We start from the raw sequence: 21,077 nt of genomic DNA, 5'->3' as shown, positions 1-21,077 counted from the left end.
TCTTATTAGTAAATACCCCAAAATATTTGTTTAATTGCACTGAACCGGTATCAAATCATAAATTTAAATTATTTTGAAATAGTCTTGTAATTATTTTTATTTAAAAGGGCTCTTTTGTCATTTTTGCAATCGTGTCTATTTTTCTTTTTGTTTTGTTTTCTCCAAAAAATGGGAAAAAGAATCTCAGTAGTGGAAAGAATCTTGAGGCATTATATTATAACAATAAAAGGATATCATTTTAACTATCCAAGGGCAACTTTATTCCATTTAGGAAGACATCCAGAAAATTTTATCTTTCTTAGAAACCCAATTCAATTTTTTGCATCCTTTATTCACAGGAAGTTTCTCTTCACATTGAACCTAAACCACTCCAAGCATCAGTTTAATTTGTTTCTTATAATTTTAGTCTCATAGTCTCCATAAGAAACAGCTGGTCACCATCCATTTCATTTGCTCCCATCACAATCAAAAGTCAGCGTTCCCTTCGGAAATGTTTCTTTTTAATCAAGAATCAGTAGGCATCCCACACTAGCAGGGTAAGTTACTAGTTTCTCTCTCTCTCTCTCTCTCTCTCTCTCTCTCTCTCTCTCTCTCTCCACCCCTCCCTCCCTCTCTATTTTTTATGATAAGCATGGTGAACTCTTTTAAACAGCAAGTTCCTAAGATTACCATTGAGAGGGCAGTATTTCTGAGAGGAGAAATACAAAGAGAAAGACTATGATGCCATATTTGAGGAAGGAAATCCATCCAAGTTAGTTAGTTTGTAGAAAAAGAATGTGCCAAATTAATAAACTCAGAGGAATGTCCTCAGGTCACAAATAAGATGTGAAAAAGCAGATGTTGAGGGAGAACGTGCAGAAAGTTTACATTCTCGTGACCCCAGGAGGGAAGTGGTCCAAGTACTTAGCAGCAGCGCTGCCAGAGGAGAGAGGGTCCCACTGAGGCATAACCGAAGGCATGCAGTCACTATTCCTGGGCACCCTGCCAGCAGGACCAACTCCCCACAGTGATGACATTACAATGAGAAAAAGTGCATGCAGGTTAGCAAAGAGGAATGAGAGGCAGAGCCATACACAGCCTGCTTTGGAGAAAGATTTCAGGAGGATTTGGGGGAGATGAGGGGACATAAGGCCCGAGGGCAGTAGAAGAGGGACTTGAGTTGTGCCTAACACACTTGAATAGCAGATGCACAGTCAGGAGAACATGGGAAAGCACTCACTTCTCTCCTGACTGGCTGAAACCAGCGTAGATGATAAAGGGCGCAGTTACATACCCATCTCTCTTCCGGCCATGGGCATCCCTGACTGGAATGAACTCACCACCGGAAAGTGGGGAAACTCAGTTTCCTGGTGGTCACTGTAATTTTATCTGGGTTTCATGCAATTGAAACAGTTTGCAGCTTAGATCAAGTTGCCTGTCCAGGAAAGCTGGGACCTCCCAGAGAGAGCAGAGGGAGTACAAATGAGACTCAAAACCTATCAGCAATAAAAAAGTGTACTGATAAGAGGAAACCAGAATGTGATCTACAAGTATTGTCTGTTGTTTGGCATAGTTATGGAGTTGAACAGTCTTCAAAAATTCATTCAACTTATATTTCTAACTTGTTTCAGATTTTACCTAAACATAGTAAGTAAACAATTCTTGTGTGTTTATTCGATATCCTAAGATATTTATCGAGCTCTTCTTATTAGAGTGAGTTAACAGGTGTAGCGCGCTTAGAACGATGTCTGGCACCCAGGCTCGGATAAGGTTAGGCAGAGGCCTTGGTAGCGCCCACTAAATGTTATGCACTGGGCTAGATACTGTGCGTACAGGAGGAGGGCACAGGAGGAGGGCAAAGACGCGGCCTTGAGCTCATAGAGATTTAAATGGAAGGGCTCCCCAGAAAGCAATTCCATAACTGCTCTAGTCACTCACTCTACTAGGAGCCCCAAAGCACTGAGCTTGACGCCTGTCACCTGTCTCTCTCCTTCTACCATCTACCACGCAGAAAGTTCTGAGTCTTTCCTGAGAGGGAGGCCATCACAGACTGATCTGTTCCCATCCTCTTCCTCGGTAGCTTTCACAGAACCCTTCCCCCAACACACACACACACACACACACACACACACACACACACACACACACACANACACACACACACACACACACACACACACACACACACACACACCTCCATACTGCTGTAAATCATGAAATAGAACTCTGGGGCCAGTGAGAAATACTACGAAAGCATGATTTTAAGTTAAAGTGAGAATTTTCCTAATGTATGGTGTCACATTTGAAAATATAAACCACTATAGCACATTAACGTGAGGTTGGTGAAGGCTCAGGAGTAAGACGGCCTCGGTTTGGGTCCTGGCTTGATCGCCACTAGTGCTGTAGCCATGGAGAAGTCACTCAGCCTCTCTCTAAGATTTTAAACAATTATGCTAATGACTAGAATGGGCTTAACACAGCGCACGCATAAGTGGCCGGAAGTACTGGGAGGATGTGTTAGGATTCTTGCCATTCTGCTGTCACTCTGGGACCCTGCTCCTGAAACAAAAAGGGTTTTTTTTCCCCTGCATTGTAGTCTTTAGTATTTCTCTCCCTACTCTCTCCTTTTCCCAAACGTGCACATTTTCACACACTTGGCAATGAAAACGTGGTCTTGAAAAGGACAGAATATAGGAACAGGGCAAAAATTCCACTAATACCCCCAAACTGTTATCTCATATATACTGTCCTTACTTATATAGTGCCTCTGACAAAATTTTCATGCAGCAAAATGTTTCTATGTACAGGACTTTGAAAAGTGAGCTGCATAAGCTGAAACATAGAGAGATGTGCGGTAAGTAAACATCGCTATAACTCTCCTTCACGGCCCCTCCACTGTATTCATACTACTCGTAAAATTCCCAACTGCTATAAAGCACGTTTCAAAGAAGCAAGCCATCAGAACAAAATGAAAAATCCCCTCCTCCCATAAATGAATCTTAAATAAAAAACAGAAAACAAGGTGTAAAAATGTAAATGTTAAAAACAAACGGCAAAAAAGGAAAAAAAAATAAACCCCATCAGACAAAACTGTTTTAAAGTGCTGCTCTAAGCGAGTGTGACCAGCAGTGCCACCTCCTCCGTGGGCTGTCACCAGTGATTTTTTTTAATGCACCAAAGGGTCTCAGTAAGGCCTTCGTGTGAGTCTAAATATATTCAAAACTCAGAGGCAAAATCTTCCTAAAAACCAGTTTCAACCCCAGAGAAAAGGTACGGCAGAGCTTTTTGAAAGCTCCCTCGCCTTCTGGCAACAGCAGACTGGGATCCCAGCCGATGCCTGAGCCGACGAAGGCGGCTGTCAGTGCTCTTGGGTGCTGTGTGTAAAATCGGAGTCTGGCCCATTTAATCTTGGACTCTGCACTCAGTCACCACCCCTGATGTTCCTTGTCACTCATCTTGTCACCGTCCATCTACTCCACAGCAGCAAAATACAACTAATAGCGCTTTCTGTACAGGACCGCATGAGTAAGCCAAGAATGACCATCCCATCCCCTTGCATCCCCCAGTTTTGCCATAGGTGTGTATATCTCTAAGCAGCGTATTATTTAATTTCGCCTTTTGGGAGACTATAAGAATGGGCTTACATTTTCTGTGACTTATTGGTTTTTTTTGCCATTTATGTTTTGGGTTACCCCTCCCCCACTCTTTTCTTTTTCTTTCTTTTAGTAACAGTGCGGCTATGAACGTTTTTGTACATGTCTGCTGGTGTATGTGGGCAAGAGATGTCCCCTGAGGCTCTCCCTACTGCTGGCTCAGGAAATTGCATATCCGACAGTTTTAGGAAAGGCCAGTTGTTTCCTAAGAGGTGGTGCCAGTTCAAACTCCTACAGCAACGTATAAAAGGTCCTCCCTGTTCCAGATTCTCTCTACCCTTGGAGTTACTTTATTTTCCCCTGTCTATGCCATATGAAATATATCTTTTATGGTATGAGTTTGCATTTTCCTTTACTATTCAAAAGAGTGAGCGTCTTTTCATGTATTTTAATAGTCTTCATGATTCCTCTTCTTTTGAGATTCCCGTTCATGTCTTTCCTTTGTTCTTCTATTCGTTTGCTTGTTTTTTCATAGTGATTTCAAATAGGTCTTTCAATATCAGCCCTTTGTTGGTTATATGTGTTGCTAATACTGTTTATGGCATTTTTAAAAACTATCATTTTTTTTTTGATGAAGGGAAATTCTTAATGTTAATGTACTCAAATTCATCAACCTCACTTTTTATGGTTGGTAACCTTTTTTGTCTTATTTTAAAAGATCTTCTTTAGGAGCATAATGATATTCTATATTTTCTTCTAAAGATTCTGTCTGGTATCTTTGGGTCTTGTGTTGCTTTTGTGTATAGTGTAATGTAGAAAACGCCATTTCACTTTTTTCCATATGGATTACATATTGTCTCAGCATGTATTGAATAGCCCTTCCTTTCCTCGGTGGCACACAATGCCGCTGCTCTCATATATCAAGTTTCTATATACTCGTAAGTGTGGACCTGTTTCTGGGCTTTCTATGCAGTTTCAGTGGTCAGCTTGGCTCTCCCTGCACTTACCACATGATCCATCACTATAACTTCATCTATATATGGGTATCAGGTGGCTCCAATCCCTCTACTTTGTTCTGATTTAGGAGTCTCTTGGCTATTTTTTAGGCCCTTGTGATTGCCTGTAAGATTACTGAGTTCCTTAAAAAAAAAGTATTGGGATCTTGATTGAAATCTCATTAAATCTATAGATTAAATTAGAATTAACAACTTTGCAGTAATAACTTGCTTTTCCAAGGTCTTCCTTAACATCTTTCAACAAAGTTTAAGTTTTTTTCTTTATAAAAGGCCTTTTACATCTATTCTCATATTTATTCATAGATACCTTATATTTTTTGTTTCTACTATAATAGTATGTGTTTTTTTTAAATATTTATTTTATTATTACAATTTCTGTGTATTGCTGGTATATAGAAATACAATTAATTTTAGTATGCTTGATCTTATACTCAGCCACCTTTCTAAACTCTATTATTAATGTTAAGACATAAATTATTTGGGTTTTTTTGTGTAGCCACTCATCTCTGTGAAAAAAAGACATTTCCTCCCATTCTCACACCTTTTTAATATCTTTCACTTCCTTTTTTGTCCTGCTGACTGAAAACAGTGCTGAGAAGAAGCAGTGATTGTGGTCATGTTTGTCTTGTTCCTGATTTTAGAAGGTATACGTCTAACGTTTTATTGTTTAGGTTAATGTTTCTTATAGGTTTTTGCTTTATACTTTTTTCCTTACTAAGGAATTTCCCTCTTATTTCCATTTTGATAACAATTTAAAATATTAATTATTTTTAATTTATTAAAAGTTTTTCTTATTTACTAAAAACAGTCAAATAGTGCTTTTTCTTCAATAAAATAATATGCTGAATTACATTTATTGATTTTTAAAAATATTAAATAATTCTTGCATTCCTGGGATAAATTTAGTTTAGTTGTAATGTATTATTTTGATTTGGTGTATTTTGCTTAAAGTTTTTGCATCTGTGTTCTTAAATGTAATTGGTCTATACAGTTTACCCTTGAACAACGTGGAAGTTAGAGACACCAACCCCCCACAAAGTTGAAAATCTGCATATAAGTTTTCACTCCCCAAAACTTAAGTTGTCTCTCAGTATCCATGGGGGATTGGTTCCAGGACACCCATGGACACCATAACCCATGTATGTTCATGTCCCCTATATAAAATGACATAGATCAATGTATACAGTTGGCCCTCTGCATTTACGATTTCCAACCCCAGAACGAAACAGTACAGGTATTTATTGAAAACAACCCACTGAAACCCATGTTCAAAAGTCAACTGTGTTTTCCTTTTTCATGCTGTTTTTATCCAGTTTTTGTGTCGTGATTATAATAGTATTAAAAAATGTTTTGTTGTCATCTCACACCTAATGCTGCTGATGAGAAATCTGATACCATCTTCATCTAGTCCCTCTCATATTTCCTGTCTGGAAGTTGTTAGGCTTTTCTCCTATTTGTTGATGCTCTAAAACTTCAATATAGTATGTCTAGACATAAAAATTTTATTCTTGGTGCTAGCGATGTTTTGTGTTATTTTGGAATTAAAAAAAATCCTACTTGACCCTTGGTGGGTTCTTTTAGCACAAGAACACACGTCTCTCTTCATTCTGGAAATTTCCCCTGCTGTTCCTTTGACTACTCTGTCCCTCTTCTATTCTTCTGGAATTCCATCCAGGCCAAAAGCTGGAATATTTGAATCTTGACTATAATATAGACAGCACCTATCCATGTACTGATATAGAACAATATCAGAAGAAGTCTTAACTTATTTCTTTTTGTTCAGGTTTACTATCTTTTTATCCTTTTTCTGCATTCTGGGAGAAGATGTCTTGATCTTAAGCTCATTAATTTGTTCTTCAGTTACATCTATTCTGCTACTCAAGACATCTATCTATTCTTTTCTGTTTACTAATCAGGCTTTAGAAATGTGTGATTTCTAATTAATTCTTTCTTACAAATATGATGTAGTCTCAGATCATTCTAACAATTTCAAACACATGAAGCAAAAAGTTGGATCAGAGAAAATTAAATCAATACAATTAAGAGGCAAGAGGGTGGCAGGGGGAAGACCAACTAGAGAGTGTGTTAAGTAGAAAGCATGTGTAAAAATTGGAGAAATGATTCTTCACATAATCAGTAAATCACATTATAAATGCAACTAGCTTATTAAAAGAAAGAGACTCTAAGACTGAAATAAATCCAGCTGCAAGCTGTTTATACGAGAGATATTTTTAAAAATAATTCAGGAAGTTTGAAAATAAAGGTATAAAATAGATATCACAAGCTGTGGTAATAGTAAATTATAATTACCATTTATTTTTATTTCATTCTTGATTAAATGGCAATTTAGAACCTTGAAAGTAAGGGAGACTATTAACACATGCTACGAAAATGAATGCAAATTGCTGAACCTGAAGTAGCCCTTGCCTCCTGTAATATGAACAAATGTAAAAACTGAAGATAATTTCAAAACATTTACATTAAGGGCACCAAGAAAATAAGTGTGAATGAAGTTAAGATGAAGATCCTTCCTTGTCAGGTTTATACTCACTGTACACTTTGCCAACATAAAATTGAGTTTCTGTCTAAGTCCATTTACAACAAGGCGCAAATAAATTTCTGATAACGTTGAATAGTTTGTTTTAATCATCCCGAAGATGGTTGAACTATGACCTTGAGATCATGAGAACTAGTGTAGTTTGTGCTTATATCCCAGAAGGTCATTTTGTGATGGTGACATTTGGCCTCAGCCTTGAGCTTAGCCACCTATGGATTTTTAACATTCAGCCATTCAGCATTTGGCCAAAATGTGTAGTCAGTACATCTTAGTGTCCTGTGTTCTATTCTAGTAGTTTTAATGTAAATACAAACAAGTTCTAGTATATTAGAAAGGGGGAAAAATAAGAATAGATACAGAAATTTGTTTGCATTTGCATTAAAAACTACTAGAATAGAGTTGCTGGGGAGTTTTTATAGTCTCACAAAGAAAGCAAACAACAGGCAAATAAGCCAGGAACTATTTGTATAGGAAAGGTAAATGAAGAAAATTCAACGTAGGAAAATAAAATAGAGTGAGTAGACAGGGCTGGTGAGCAAGGAAGTCCCTCTGAGGGGTTAGCACCTGAGAGGGACGCAATAAAACGTAGGAGCACGCCATGCGAAGGCGTGGGCGGGAGGGAAGGAAGCTGCTGGGGACACCCTGAGTGGGGACAAGTTGGACGAGTGTGCCTGGAGCGAGCGAACAAGGGAGAATGGCTGGAGAGGAGACGAAGGCAGGTCGCAGCCCCTTGCAGGCGCTCAGGTTTTATTCTAAATATGACAGGAAGCTTTTGATACATTTTGTGGTACAGGGAGTAACGTTATAGGATTTATATATATATATATATATATATATATATATATATTTTTTAAGATTTTTATTGGGGAATTGGGGGGATGGGAACAGCGCTGGGGGATTGGGGGAAGGGGAACAGACAAGTTGCTGTCATTTTGTTCTTCAGTCTAGTTGTGGAGGACGTTGCTTCACTGGCCCAAGTTGGCACCATCATTGCGCTCTTCCCGGGGGAGGCAGATCAGTCGCCGGCTTCTGGACGGCTGCTCACTGCTGCTGCTGGCCACACACGGTAGCCCATGGCAACCCACTGCCACAGGGGCTGCAGCCTACGCCATCGTAGGCGACTCATGGCAGCCCAGCTCCAGGTTGAGCTGTTGTTCAGCATCTTAGCTGTGGAGGGCAGTGTCACTGGCTCTCATATGTGGGATCCGAACCTGGGTCCTCTGGCGTCCCAAGCCAGTTCTTAACCATCGCGCCACTTGGCCGGCCCGGATTTATATTTTTAAAGAGCTCTGTTGGTATGGAAAACAAACCTGAAACTGAAAGCAGCGGGGGAAGCAAGAAGACCAGTTAGGGTGTGATTTAGCGACCAGTTAGCGATGATTTTAGCTGGGGTTGATGGTGGTTTGGACTACTGCAAGAATAGTGAAGGCGGAGAGAAATGGTTGGGTTCAGAATGTATTTGGAAGGGAGAGGTGACATGGATTGGATTAGCTGGTGTGAAAAAGAATTAAGGACAAGCTGTAGGTTTGTGGCCCAAGTAACTAAGTGAATGGTGGTATCATTTATATAAATGAGGTCAGACAATTAAGTTGGCAAACTTTCCACCATGCACTTACAGAGAGCGATGTTTTTATTTAGATGACGTTGGAATTTTAAATACCCAACTATGACATCTTCATTACTACTTTAGTGACAATCATGAAAAACCATGGGATGTGCCTCCGATATTACTCAAGAAAGAGGAGCTAATAGAGTGGGTTTGAGGAATAAGTAAGAAAATAAATTAGAAAAGTAAACCACTTACCTAGAGACCAAGGACTAAGCTCTGGGTCACTTCCACGTTGGAGGGAAGGAGATGAGTAGTCCAGAAGTTGCTAAGGAGTAGGAAAATCAGGACAAATGGTATCTTGGAAGCCAGTAAGGAAAGGTTCAGAATGGACAGGAGTGATCAAATTCTGCTTCAGCACACAAGGGACGTGCTAAAAATAAATGACCCCTGGATTTGGCAAGATGAAAGTCACTAATGATTTTGATAAAGGTACTTTCAGTGTAGTAGTGGGCTAAAATGCCTGATGGAAATAGAGAATGGAAGGTGAGGGCTTGGAAATAATACATATGAACAGCTATGTGGAGGAATGTTGCTATAAGTGGGAGCAGAAAAATAGTGAGGTCACTGAGAGTCAAGGCCAAGAACTTTTTAAATAGGAGATATTACAGACTGTTTATGTTGTTGTGTTATGTTACACAGAATGAGACTAGGACAAAAACTGATGAAGTTATTTTAAAAGGTAATAATGAGATTATAATACATTGAATTCTGTGCAATTGGGGTAAAGCAGAACCCAAAAGAAAATGGTGTTATTATTAAACATAGTGTTATTAAAAAACAATGAAATGAATTAAGTACTAACCACAAAAAACTAAATAGGAACAAAAAAATAAACCAAAGGAAAGGAGAAAAGAATTACTAAAGATAAATTCAGAAATTAATTTAAAAAGAACCAATGGATTAAATTCAAGAGCTGGTTCTTTGAAAAGACCAATAAAATAGACAACTATTTGCTAAAGTTCCTAACAAAAGTGAGAGGAACATACCATGTCAGGAATTAAAAGAAGATATAATCACAGACATAAAGGTAATTTTAAAAATCACAGTCAAATAATAACAAATGCACGTATCACTTACTATATTCTATATGGGGGCTATTCTAAGTACTTTCTATATATTAACTCATTTAAATCTCATGACAACCCTACGAGGTAAATATTTTATTAGCCCACTATTACAGATAAACTGAGGCAGGGAGCGGTTAAGTAATTAACCCAAGGTCACCTACCTGGTAAGTGAGAATGGGATTCAAATATGGCAGCCTGGCTCAAGTCTGTGCTCTCTAACTGTAGTGTATGACCATTTGTATGTGAGGCAGAAGCTATATGCCAACAAATATGAAAATGTAGATTTCTCAGAAAAACACGAACTACTGAAATTAATTAAAGAAGAGGTAGAAAATCCAAAAAGACCAATAACTGTGGAAGAAATTGAAAAGTTAGTCAAAGACACAACCAATGCACAACTAAACTACATCCCCCTTCTCCCTCAGCCCCAGCTCCTAACCCAGACCTCAGAGGTTGGTAAGATGATTAGGGTTTCCAGATTGAGAAAATAAGAATATAGAATGTATTTGTATTTCAGATAAGCAGTGAATATATATATTTTTTTAACTTTATTGGGGAACAGTGTGTTTTTCCCAGGACCCATCAGCTCCAAGTCAAGTTGTTTTCCTTCAATCTTAGCTGTGGAGGGTGCAGCTCAGCCCCAAGTCCAGTCGCCATTTTCAATCTAGTTGCGGGTGGGCACAACTCACCATCTCATGTGGGAGTCGAACAGGCAACCTTCTTATTAAGCGTATGCGCTCTAACCAACTGAGCCATATGGCCACATTGGCTGCCATTTTCTTTTTTTTTTTTGTATAAGTATGTCCCATGCAATTTTTGGGACATACTTAAAAAGTTATTTCTTATCAGACATCGCAGTTTAACTGGGCATCCTGTCTTTCATCTGTAGACCTAAGGCATATCCCAGGTTTAAATTTTGGAGTATGTCTTCCTGAAGCCATGACTAGCCAGAAGATTGAAGACTTCTCAGTGCCAAGTTACCCCGTCTTATGCAGATTTCATCTACAAATTCCATTTATGCAGGGAACCTGAGCTCTCTGGTTTTCAGCACACTTCCACATGGATCTAACTTCTTAAATATCGATATGGGTACAATTATATCTTATTTTATTCCTGTCCATCAACCAGTAAATAGGCAAGTCCATTAAGTGTTCAGCTGGAGCAAGTAGATGAATGGGTGTTTTCTAGAGGTATTAATAAGAAAGACAGGATTGCAGCGGGTGTTTTCAGCCTCCACCTCAGGTAGTCACAGGGCCCCAGGGCAGCTAAGTGCTCCTTTCTGAAGTACCTATTGAAGATAAAATGAGGAAATGTGTCCTCCGGGGTACACAGAGTGTTTATGTGCTAACATCACATTTTACAGGCTTGAATTTCCCAGGGCTCATATGTAGAAATTTCAGTAATTACTAATTTGGAAAAAAAGTGTCTTATTTGCCCATGAATTAGCTCTGTGAGTTGATACCATGAGATTTAAGGGAAAGAGCATGAGTTTTCACCACTGTAAGAGCTAAACTAAATCCAGCTTCTACTACTTACTAGCAGTATGATTTCTTTTAACACATATTTATTTTGCAATGTTTCAGACCCACAGAGAAGTTGAAAGAATGGAATAAAAAACCCACACTCCTCATCTAGATTTACTAAGTGTTAATATCATCCCCCTGCCTGTATACACACACACACACACACACACACACACACACACACACACACACACATACCACTTCCCTTTTGCCAAAGCATTTCATTGTAGAGCACAGACATCATGACATTTCTTCTCTAAGCTACCTCAGTACACACCTCCTAACAACAAGGACATTTGCTAACCAACCACAGCACTGCTATCACACCAAAGAAAATCACCATTAAGTCAATGACTTCACTCAACATACAGCCCATACTCAAGTTTTTCCAATTATCTAAAAAATGTCCATTATAGCTCCACACCCCACCCCGTCAAGTATCAATCAAGGTTCATGCATCGAATTTGGCTCTTTCTGCATCATTATGCTCCCTCCATCCAGAACAGTTCTCCACTTCCCTTGGTTTTTTTCCACAATGTTGAATTCTTTGAAGAGTCCAGGCCAACTGTCCAGGAGATTCCACATTCGGGAATCTTCTGATTCTTTATGAAAATTTTCCATCATGAACAAAGTGAGGTGATAGCTCGTATCCCCTACCACATCAGGTCAGGAGGCATAGAATGCCGTGATGCCAGGCTGTCCCACTAGTGGCACTTTTCATTATAAAGTCACATTTTCTCTTTGATAATTAGTAATTAATTTGTGAGGTAATCATTTGAGATCATGTAAACATTCTGTGCCTCAGTAACCTGGACCACATTGCTATTATATTGTGTTACAAAATGGTGATTTTCTCATCTTATCTTCGGCAACCTAATGGTGATTTTTCTAATCTTACCTTCTACATTTATTAGCTGTCATTCTACTGTAAGGAAGAGCCATTCCTTTCTCTCCCTCTTCTCTTCTCATAGCACCATAAGTTCGTGATCTCTCTTTCTTTTTTTAATTCGGTGTGTTATAATCCATTACCATCATTTTTCTTTTTGATCCTGAAATTGTCTTAAATTTGGTCAGCAGGTGGCATTTCATGCGGGCTCCTGGGTCCTTTCCACGTGGCCTTATTAGTCTTTGAGCACCTGGTTGCTTTCTGACACAAGATGTTTCAGGTTCACCTTGTACTTGTACTTTACTTGCCTCAGACCTGGAATCTTCCACTTTTCTAAGGAGACCTGGTTCCTTTTAATTAGGAATGAGTTTTAGAGATCACAGTCTGGGTTCTGGGTACAATTACAATAGAAATTCTAGACCCTTCACTGAAAAAATGTGTGTGTATTTTAAAATCATGCATTTATACTAATATGTACTATTGAAATCCATCACTATAGGATTCTTTTTCTTTATCCTGTTCTTTGTATTTCCTTCTTTAGTGAAAATCAACTGAGGTTTCCAACAATGTCAAAATATTTACTCATTAGCTCTAACCAACATACCGTGTTTCACCGAAAATAAGACCGGGTCTTATATTAATTTTTGCTCCAAAAGACGCATTTTATTCATTTATTCATGTACAAAAATCTTTATTCAAATACAGTCATGTCTGGCTGGCAATCTTAACTGGGGCTTTTTTGGGGGTAGGGCTTGTATTACGAGCACCCTGAAAATCATGCTAGGGCTTATTTTCCGGTTAGCTCTTATTTTCAGAGAAACATGGTACATACTAAATAGTTCCAGAGTTACACCCCAATGCTACCACTAATAACAAACCTAGTAATTAAAATTGTAAACTTCTTTGCAGTGTCCTATATATCCTATAAAGGTATGCAGTCTACACAGTGTGCTTAAAAGTTACTTGAATTATTTTTTTCTATGTGTATATGTTGTTAATTTCACATACTGCTAAAATCACTTGTTTTTATTTGTGTTTCACTTGTGCTTGATTTTTTTATACTTTTAAATTTAGTTTAATTTTTTAAAATACATAACATTGACATGTTTCACAAATCAAAACTGTATAAAAAGTATACTCAGCAGTCTCTCTTCAAATCCCTTCCACCGTGTTCCCACCAGATAGATAGATAGATAGATAGATAGATAGATAGATAGATAAGACATGTGATAGATAAGATAGACAGGCATTCACATATACACTTAGTTCACCTTCTTTCTTACACAAAAGGTAGCATTCTGTATACCTTCTCTTGTCTCTTGCTTTTTTCACCTAATGTTATATCTTGGAAATGATTCCATATCGGTTTCTAGGGATCTTTCTCATTCGTTTCATAGGTACCCTCACTCCATTGTTAAACCATGAATGGGCATTCAGGTTGTTACAATATTTTACTACCACAAATAATGCCATAATGAATAAACTGGTGCCTGTGTTGTTTTGAATTGGTGGAAGTGTATATCAAGGGCAAATTCCAAGGAGTTGAATTTCTGGGCTTTAAAACAAATACCTATGTAGTTTTGTCAGCTGTTACCAGATTTTCCTTCATAAGGGTTATAACAGTTTGCATTTCCACTAGCAAGGGATGAAAGTTTCTTTTTACCTAGTGCCTAGTCATTGGAGTGTGTTGTCAAGTTGCCAATCTTATAATAAGAAATGAGAAATTTAAAAATATTTTCTATGTGGAAGTGTAATCATTAGTAAGTTACCCAGCCTCTCTGAACTTTAATTTCTTAGTTAAGATAAAAATACCCATCTTACAAGGTTGTTCTGATGACTAAATGTGTATAACAGATTTATGGATACATTAAAAATCTATGACTTGGCACATTATAAATATTCAATAACTGTTGTTATTAATATTATTATATATTTAGTAGGCAATAAGTTTTAAGGTAACTTACTTATCTTAATAAATAAGTCTTGGTAACTAGCATGGAAAACTATTATTCCTATGACAATAGGGAATAATAGATTCAGGGGCCTTAAAGATCATTAAAGACAAATAGTGTTTATCTCATATCCGTCTTTAATTGCTTGGTAATGACCTCTGGGGTGTTATATTGATAATGATTAAGATGACAAATCTTTGTCTAGCAGGTAAGAATACTTGATTGGTAAGTTGTACCTATTATGGGCATGAGCGTGTGGAGTACACACGTATTTCCTATCACTAATGTGGTTCAATTCTTTGATTTTTGTAATTGACGAATGGAGAGCAGAGATTGGGATATGTTATAGATAACACAGCAAGTTAATATCAAAGTCAAGATTAAAAACTAGAATTCCTAACTTCGATATCATGTTTTTTTCTTTGTACCGTAGCGTGTCCTCCCTCCTCCATGCACACAGACACACATACACATACCTTCAAGGTTTTTTAAATTTTACAATTTAGCCCTCTTTCTGGAATAAAACTCTAGACTAATAGTGTGTGTGGATTTTACACTTGTAAAACTTTGCCATAATGTGGTTTTAGGCTGGGGATGGCCTGTGATGTTTAAGTTGTGGGACGTTGTTAGCTGTGAGTTTGGGGGTGGAGGTGGGTTGCGGAGGGTTGGTAGGGAGCCTTTGTTTGTACAGCGCCACCACTTACCAGTCAAGTTCCTGTTCCTGGAAATCAGAAGGGAAGCCGAGGCTGCAGGGGAGGGCGAAGGCCCACAGGCGTGGGGCCAGGGCGTTCTTGTGGATGGAAATCTGAAGGGGAAACAGCTTTGCAAATGGATAAACCTGATCATTATAGGCATCTTAGAGGCCACTGGGTGGTTGATCCTGTTGTTCATCTTTACTTTTCCAAAGCGCGAGGTCTGCTTGTGAGCAGAGACAGGCTAACACTGACTGTGTGAAGAGCTGTGTGGCGAGGTAAAGGGTTACTGGAAGAGCAGTCCACTGCAGAGGCAGAGGGTGAAAAGCAAAATGACAGGCAATCCTGCAAAGCAGTGCATCAAGTGCAAATTAATACACAGGTGCGCCTTATCGAGCCATCACTTATCTAAGGATCTCAACTCTGGAACACAGCCTTCAGTCCTGAATATGCAAAACAGTTCTGGACAAATGAAAGTGCAAATTCGAAAATGGATGCACTTTACCAGGGCCACCTTACTCAGTCACAATTCGGAATACTGTAAGGACTTTGGCTTTTATTCCTGAGAAGGAAGTGAGCATTGCCCGATTTTGAGGAGAGGAGTAACATGAACTAACTCCCTTTGGCAGGGTCACTCTTCCTGCCATTTTGAGAAGACAGTGGGTGGAAGAGGTCATGGTAGAAGCATGGAGACCATTTAGGGGGTGATTGCAACCATCCAAGCGAGAGGTGATGGAGCCATGGATCTGAATAGAAAGAGTAGAATCAGTTAGAATTGGTCAGATTCTGGGTACATGTTGGAGGTATGGCCAACTGTTAGAATGGATGTGGGAGGTGAGAGAGAGAGAGAGGAGTGAAGGATGCAAATTTTTTGCCGGACAACTAGAAATATCCCATTGCTAATAAACAAAGTGGGGAAGACTGGGAGGATCCATTTGGACAGAAAGATTGATGCTTTGCAATGATGGTGTTTTTCAATGATATTATTGGACTTGGTTATAAAAGACAGAACAAATAGGCAATATATCATTACAGAAAATTTACCTTTAAAAGACAATTTAGAAAAAAACCAATTTAGGTGACTAACTATTGTCACTTAAGGAAATAGGCTTATATTTTCAAATGTTTTTCCTTCTGTGTAATAGATAATTCCCTTAAAAATTTAGGCAGAAAAGTGAAAATGTTTTTATTACTAAGAACTGAGAGGACACAAATTGAAGGAATAATCAAATGTAACTGGGCTAATTCAGGAAACTCTTCTGGAGTAGGGATGGTTTGACCCAGAAGATGGGAAGGCAGAAGGAATTCTGCAGATGATAGAGTGACTCGCCAGCTTGGAGAATTCAAGGAGCCTCCCCCTCAAAGCCAAGCCCGCTGATTCAGGGAGATAAGAGAGAAACGGATCTGTGAGAGGCTCTGGGAGGAGGTAGGTTGAATGGCTGAGTCTCAAAGTAAGAAAAAAACCAAATGGTTAGGCATCAGAATTTATGGGGCCACCACTGATTGATGGGCAAGTGTCCACTTCCTCTCCTTTGACTAATTGTGTCAAAGTCACCTTTATGCTTCAATTAAAATTTTATAATTTTAAATTAGACTTCCTTTTCAAGCCTGGGAAGGGGTTATTATTCGGAAGATATTAACCAACTGTTCATCACCTCCAATAAGGACCGGATGTGAAGAAAAAGAAGATAGGCTAATTCTAACAGAATTTCTTGCCTGTTATTAAATCTCAGAATGAGGTCCTGAAAACAATCTGCCACCAGATTCATCTTTCTAAGCACCACTTGTGTCACTGTCCTTTGCCAAACTCCCATGGTTTCTTATTGCCACGAACTCAAGTCTCACCTCTATGGTTTGGCCCCAAAGTGTCTGGGCAGACTCCATGCCTACCCCTGTTGTCCACATGCTTAAAGGTCCAGTCAAGGTGACAGCCCATCAATCTTTCAATATCTAAAGTGCCAGGAGTCTTTGCAAAGGCTCATGGGTACTACCTTTCCTGGAATGTCTCCCATCTCTGCTTCGCCTTTCTCCCAACTCCCTTCAGGCAGAGGTGAGATGTATGTATGTCCTGTTCACTATATGTAGCACTTATAGCCTGCCTTGTGGCTTCATTACCTGCACACATTCATTGATCAGCTTTGGCATGTGCAACTTACCCTTCACAGTGTCTGAAAACAGCATAGTAGCTATGAACAAATGGATTGGGGTTCTCTTGATACTTTCAGAAAACAAGACAAATGGTTTCTTATTGGTTTGGAATCATATAAAACCCTGATTAAAGGCAGGGAAAGGATAAAAAATACTATGCCCAATTACTGTTCCCTGTTTTCCGGTTGGGTCTACGTGTCCATTCTTCTTGTTGAGTCTCCAAGGACAGGTTTTATGGTGTGATAGGTGCTGGTTAACTCCAGATGCTGACTTTGATAGAGGATCTTTTGTTTCTAGTACAGAAAAGTGAAAAAAAAATCAGAAGTACAAATATGCATTCTTATGAATTATCTTTGGATTCTAGTCACAAAATACTGCATTTACAATATACCAAGCGAATGAAGATCATATGTGTTAATAAATCAGGTGAAATCAGGAATTGAGGAGGAAGGGGGCGTGGTGAGTACAGGAGGAGGGAAGTTCTATATGACGCTTCCCGGGATACAGAAGAGAGAGGATGTAGCGCCCAATGATGAATGAATTGGAGATTTCCTATTTTATAAGCCATGATTTAGAACATGCGTATATTCATCAAACTTTAGAAAATGTTTGATTCAAACATTTGATCTTATTGCACTCTGGGAAGTAAAAAAGAGAAAGAGAGAGAAGATCTCAGCAGGGATGACAATAAAGCTGTAGCTCATTAGTGACTAGCTACAGAATATGAAGACACAGAATTTCCCATGCGTCCCTGAGGCAAAGTGATCGGGTGTATTGATTGCAGCAATAATACGCCCAGCTCTGCGTGGCAGTAAAGTATTTAATTCAATTCCACCGGCCTATGATTTGATATCCCTGCACCAAAAATGGCCAGTCTAACCACTTGAGCGTTTTGCATTTCCCCAGCAATGGCTGTTTTATAGGTGTCCGTTTATTGTGGTCATTTACTTTTATGTTTTAGTTATGACAATTCACGCCGTATTGGATGGCCACTTGGTAAAAATCATCTCTGGAAAAAAAAAATAACCTGATTCAATATGGAGGAAAACAATGCCATTCATTGTAAACATATATTGGCATTCCTTTTTTCTCACCGCGTTTTGAATTCCTAACTCTTTATATGGCTCAGACCCTAAATTTTAAAAGGAGGGGGAAAAAAGAAGAGGTAAACACATATGATAGCTATTTTAAAAACTGTGACTTTCCAGCATTTCTGTCTTGAAAGTAGTCCAAAATGTTCTCATCATTTGTAAGAAACTAAATCCATACTTAAGTAAAGGTTCCATTTTTACTTTTTTTTTCCCCCAGAAGTTCAACCTCTTAAATTAAGTAATTAACAAAATGCAATGTTTTGTCCTGGAAAAATAATGATAGCACTAGTAATGAAATAAGGAAAAAACCTAAAATGTTCAATTTCAAATGACCAAATCTTCCTTCTCTATGGCTGTTGTTCTTATGATGATATTTTTATCCTTAAGAGAGACTGTGTGTATGTGCGTATGTGTTTAGATTAAAAATGTGTTTCTAATGTTATTGTTTAATCTGTTGCCTAGATGCTTCTCTTTGTTATCTGATGGGATAATTAATGATAGAATTGTTTAATGGCTGTGATTTAAATACTGGACCAAAAACATTGTGCTAATCTCACAAGAATAGTTACTTGCAAATAACATGAAATACCAAGTAAAAACAGTGCTTGCATTAGATTTTACACTAATTAAAATAATTTAGGGTCAGATCAAAACGAACTTTTCCCTCAGTTAAATTCCTGTGGCACTTGGAGGCCCATCCGGTATATTTTACAGACCGCCGCATTTCCTGGTAGCCTAGAGAAGCATAGGGAAGCTGGGGAACCTCCTTGGTGGGGAAGCCACCTGAGTGGAGCTGGGCTGGGGTCTTATGAGAGCTAGCTTAAGCTATGTTTTCCCAGTAGAGAAGAGGAAGAAGTGGTGGATAGACATTCTCACCCAGACACAGCAGCTGACAGTGACCATGCCAGCTCAGAGGAGCCAGACAAGTGGTCTATATAAGGGGAAGGAGTCAGGAGAGGGGGAACTTACAGGAGAACTCAGCTAGGGGTTTAGAGAGAATGGGCTGAGGACGGACAGTGAGAGAGAGCCTAGAGAAGGCCCTTTCCACGCATGTTTCAGGGGAGTGCTATTCGCGGGGCCAATACAGGTCTAATTATATATGCATTCATTCATGTTAGTTCTGTCAATAAGGTGAAAGTGACTGAAGCATGAGAGTTTGGAGTACCTTTCTCCATTTAGATCATTTTAATTTTATATGATTTTAAATTGCCACTTAGATAAACATCTGTAGTCATGAGAGAACCAAATTAGAGCACTCCTGTGTCTAACCCATTTAGAACCTGATGTTTATGGTGCTGGCTCAGCCCAGTTGAGAGCCCGTAATTATCAGCTTGAGATTTGGTCCGCTCGGTGCAGTGTACCCTGTTTACCTGTTGGTCCTGGATGGGAAGCGAGGCACCAGATCCTGGGCGAATCTGCCTGTAAGCATCAGGACTTTCAGTCTCCTGAATTACTAGGCCCAGAGTCCGTCTCCTTAGTCCAGTCGGGGAGGCTCCTCCGGGTGCCTCACTATCTTGGTTCTCTCTACCTGAAACTCACTTAGTAGAGTGGACACCTTCTGCCTGATAAGAGGCATCTTCCTCACAGTAAAAACCTAATTCAGCTTCTGTCATATCCTGTGACTCAGCAGGGACAGAAAAATGAAGCGTGGCAGGATGGGATCAAATGAGAGATGGGAGTGAAGCAGTCAGGCTGCAGACGAGGAGCTGATCCCACTGCTGATGATGGCGGGCAGCTCCACCCCGGGCAGTCCTGGCAGGCGCCGGTTACCAGACAGGAAGGGACACACAGGGAGGCCATTGACGGTATGGAGAACATTTATTTTTCATTTCTCATAAAAGAGAAAAGGATCTCATGCCACTACAGCAAAACGTGAGTCTTTGTGAAATCTGGGTGCTGTGGGCGCATGTGTATATAATACATGAGTTGCGGTCAAAGTATGGCCCCGGGCCAGCAGCAGCCACATCACTAGGAAACGTGTTAGAAATGCAGATTCCCAGGCCCTACACCAAACCTCCTGAATCAGAAAACTCTGGAGATGGAACCCAACAACCTGTGTTCTACCAAGGCCTCTGGGTGAGGCTGGCACAAGCTAAAATTTGAGAACCGCGGCAATAGAGAATTTGCTGTGCTTTTCCGTATGTTTTAAAATGTCCCAGGGCTGATGGGTGTGTCCTGGCAGGGATATGGATGGAAGGCAGCTACTGGGAGAGGTCAGATTCGTGTGGTCCTAGGGACATTTCAGGAATAGGACCCTGGCGTTCTGCAGAGTAGGGGTGGGGTGGGCAAGGGCTGGCTCAGAACAAAAGCAAAAAGCAGGACTGCCAGCTAAAACGCACCGTGCTGGGCAGGGTGATCAGGACCAAGGCTGGTGCAGGACAGTGAGGCAAGCGCCTTGTTAGCGAAGGGCATTGGGAGGAGGCTAAGGACCCGGCAGGGCCACCTGGGCACCGCACTGCTGGCTGGGGCAGGGCTGACTTAGGGATGACATGGACTCGCCTTCTTCCCTCTCCCCTTCCCTTCCCACCCACCCAGGGGAAGCCAAGGGCCTTTGCAGCTGGGGGGTAGGCTGGCTGCCAGCAGGGCCAGTCAGCGCCCTGGGGCGAGACTTCCTTTCGTACAGAACTCCCCGTCTCCTTGCCTGTTCCAGACCTGAGTAAAGTTAATTAAAAAAATTCTTTTAAACATAATTTCAACTGCATAAAACATGACAAATTTTAAAATGCACAGAATAAGAGTTTTCCAGCAATCATGACTAGGAATTAAATTTTCACGATGCCTTTGAGCCTTCTGCTCTGTCCTGAAATAACCCAGACTCCCCCCCCCCCCCCATGTACTTCCATTTTCATCCCAGAAAGTTCTGGAAGTTCCTGGAGTTTAAATGCGCTGACCTGGAGCTCCCTGCCAAGGCGTTAGCACTCATGGCCCCATCTGAAGAGGCTGCTGCATTAGGATGTCTGTGCT

This window comes from Hipposideros armiger, unplaced genomic scaffold (genome assembly GCF_001890085.2).
Source record: "Hipposideros armiger isolate ML-2016 unplaced genomic scaffold, ASM189008v1 scaffold_1, whole genome shotgun sequence".
Lineage (NCBI taxonomy): Eukaryota > Metazoa > Chordata > Mammalia > Chiroptera > Hipposideridae > Hipposideros > Hipposideros armiger.
The sequence above is the reverse complement of the archived record's forward strand: the minus strand, read 5'-3'. Positions refer to the sequence as shown.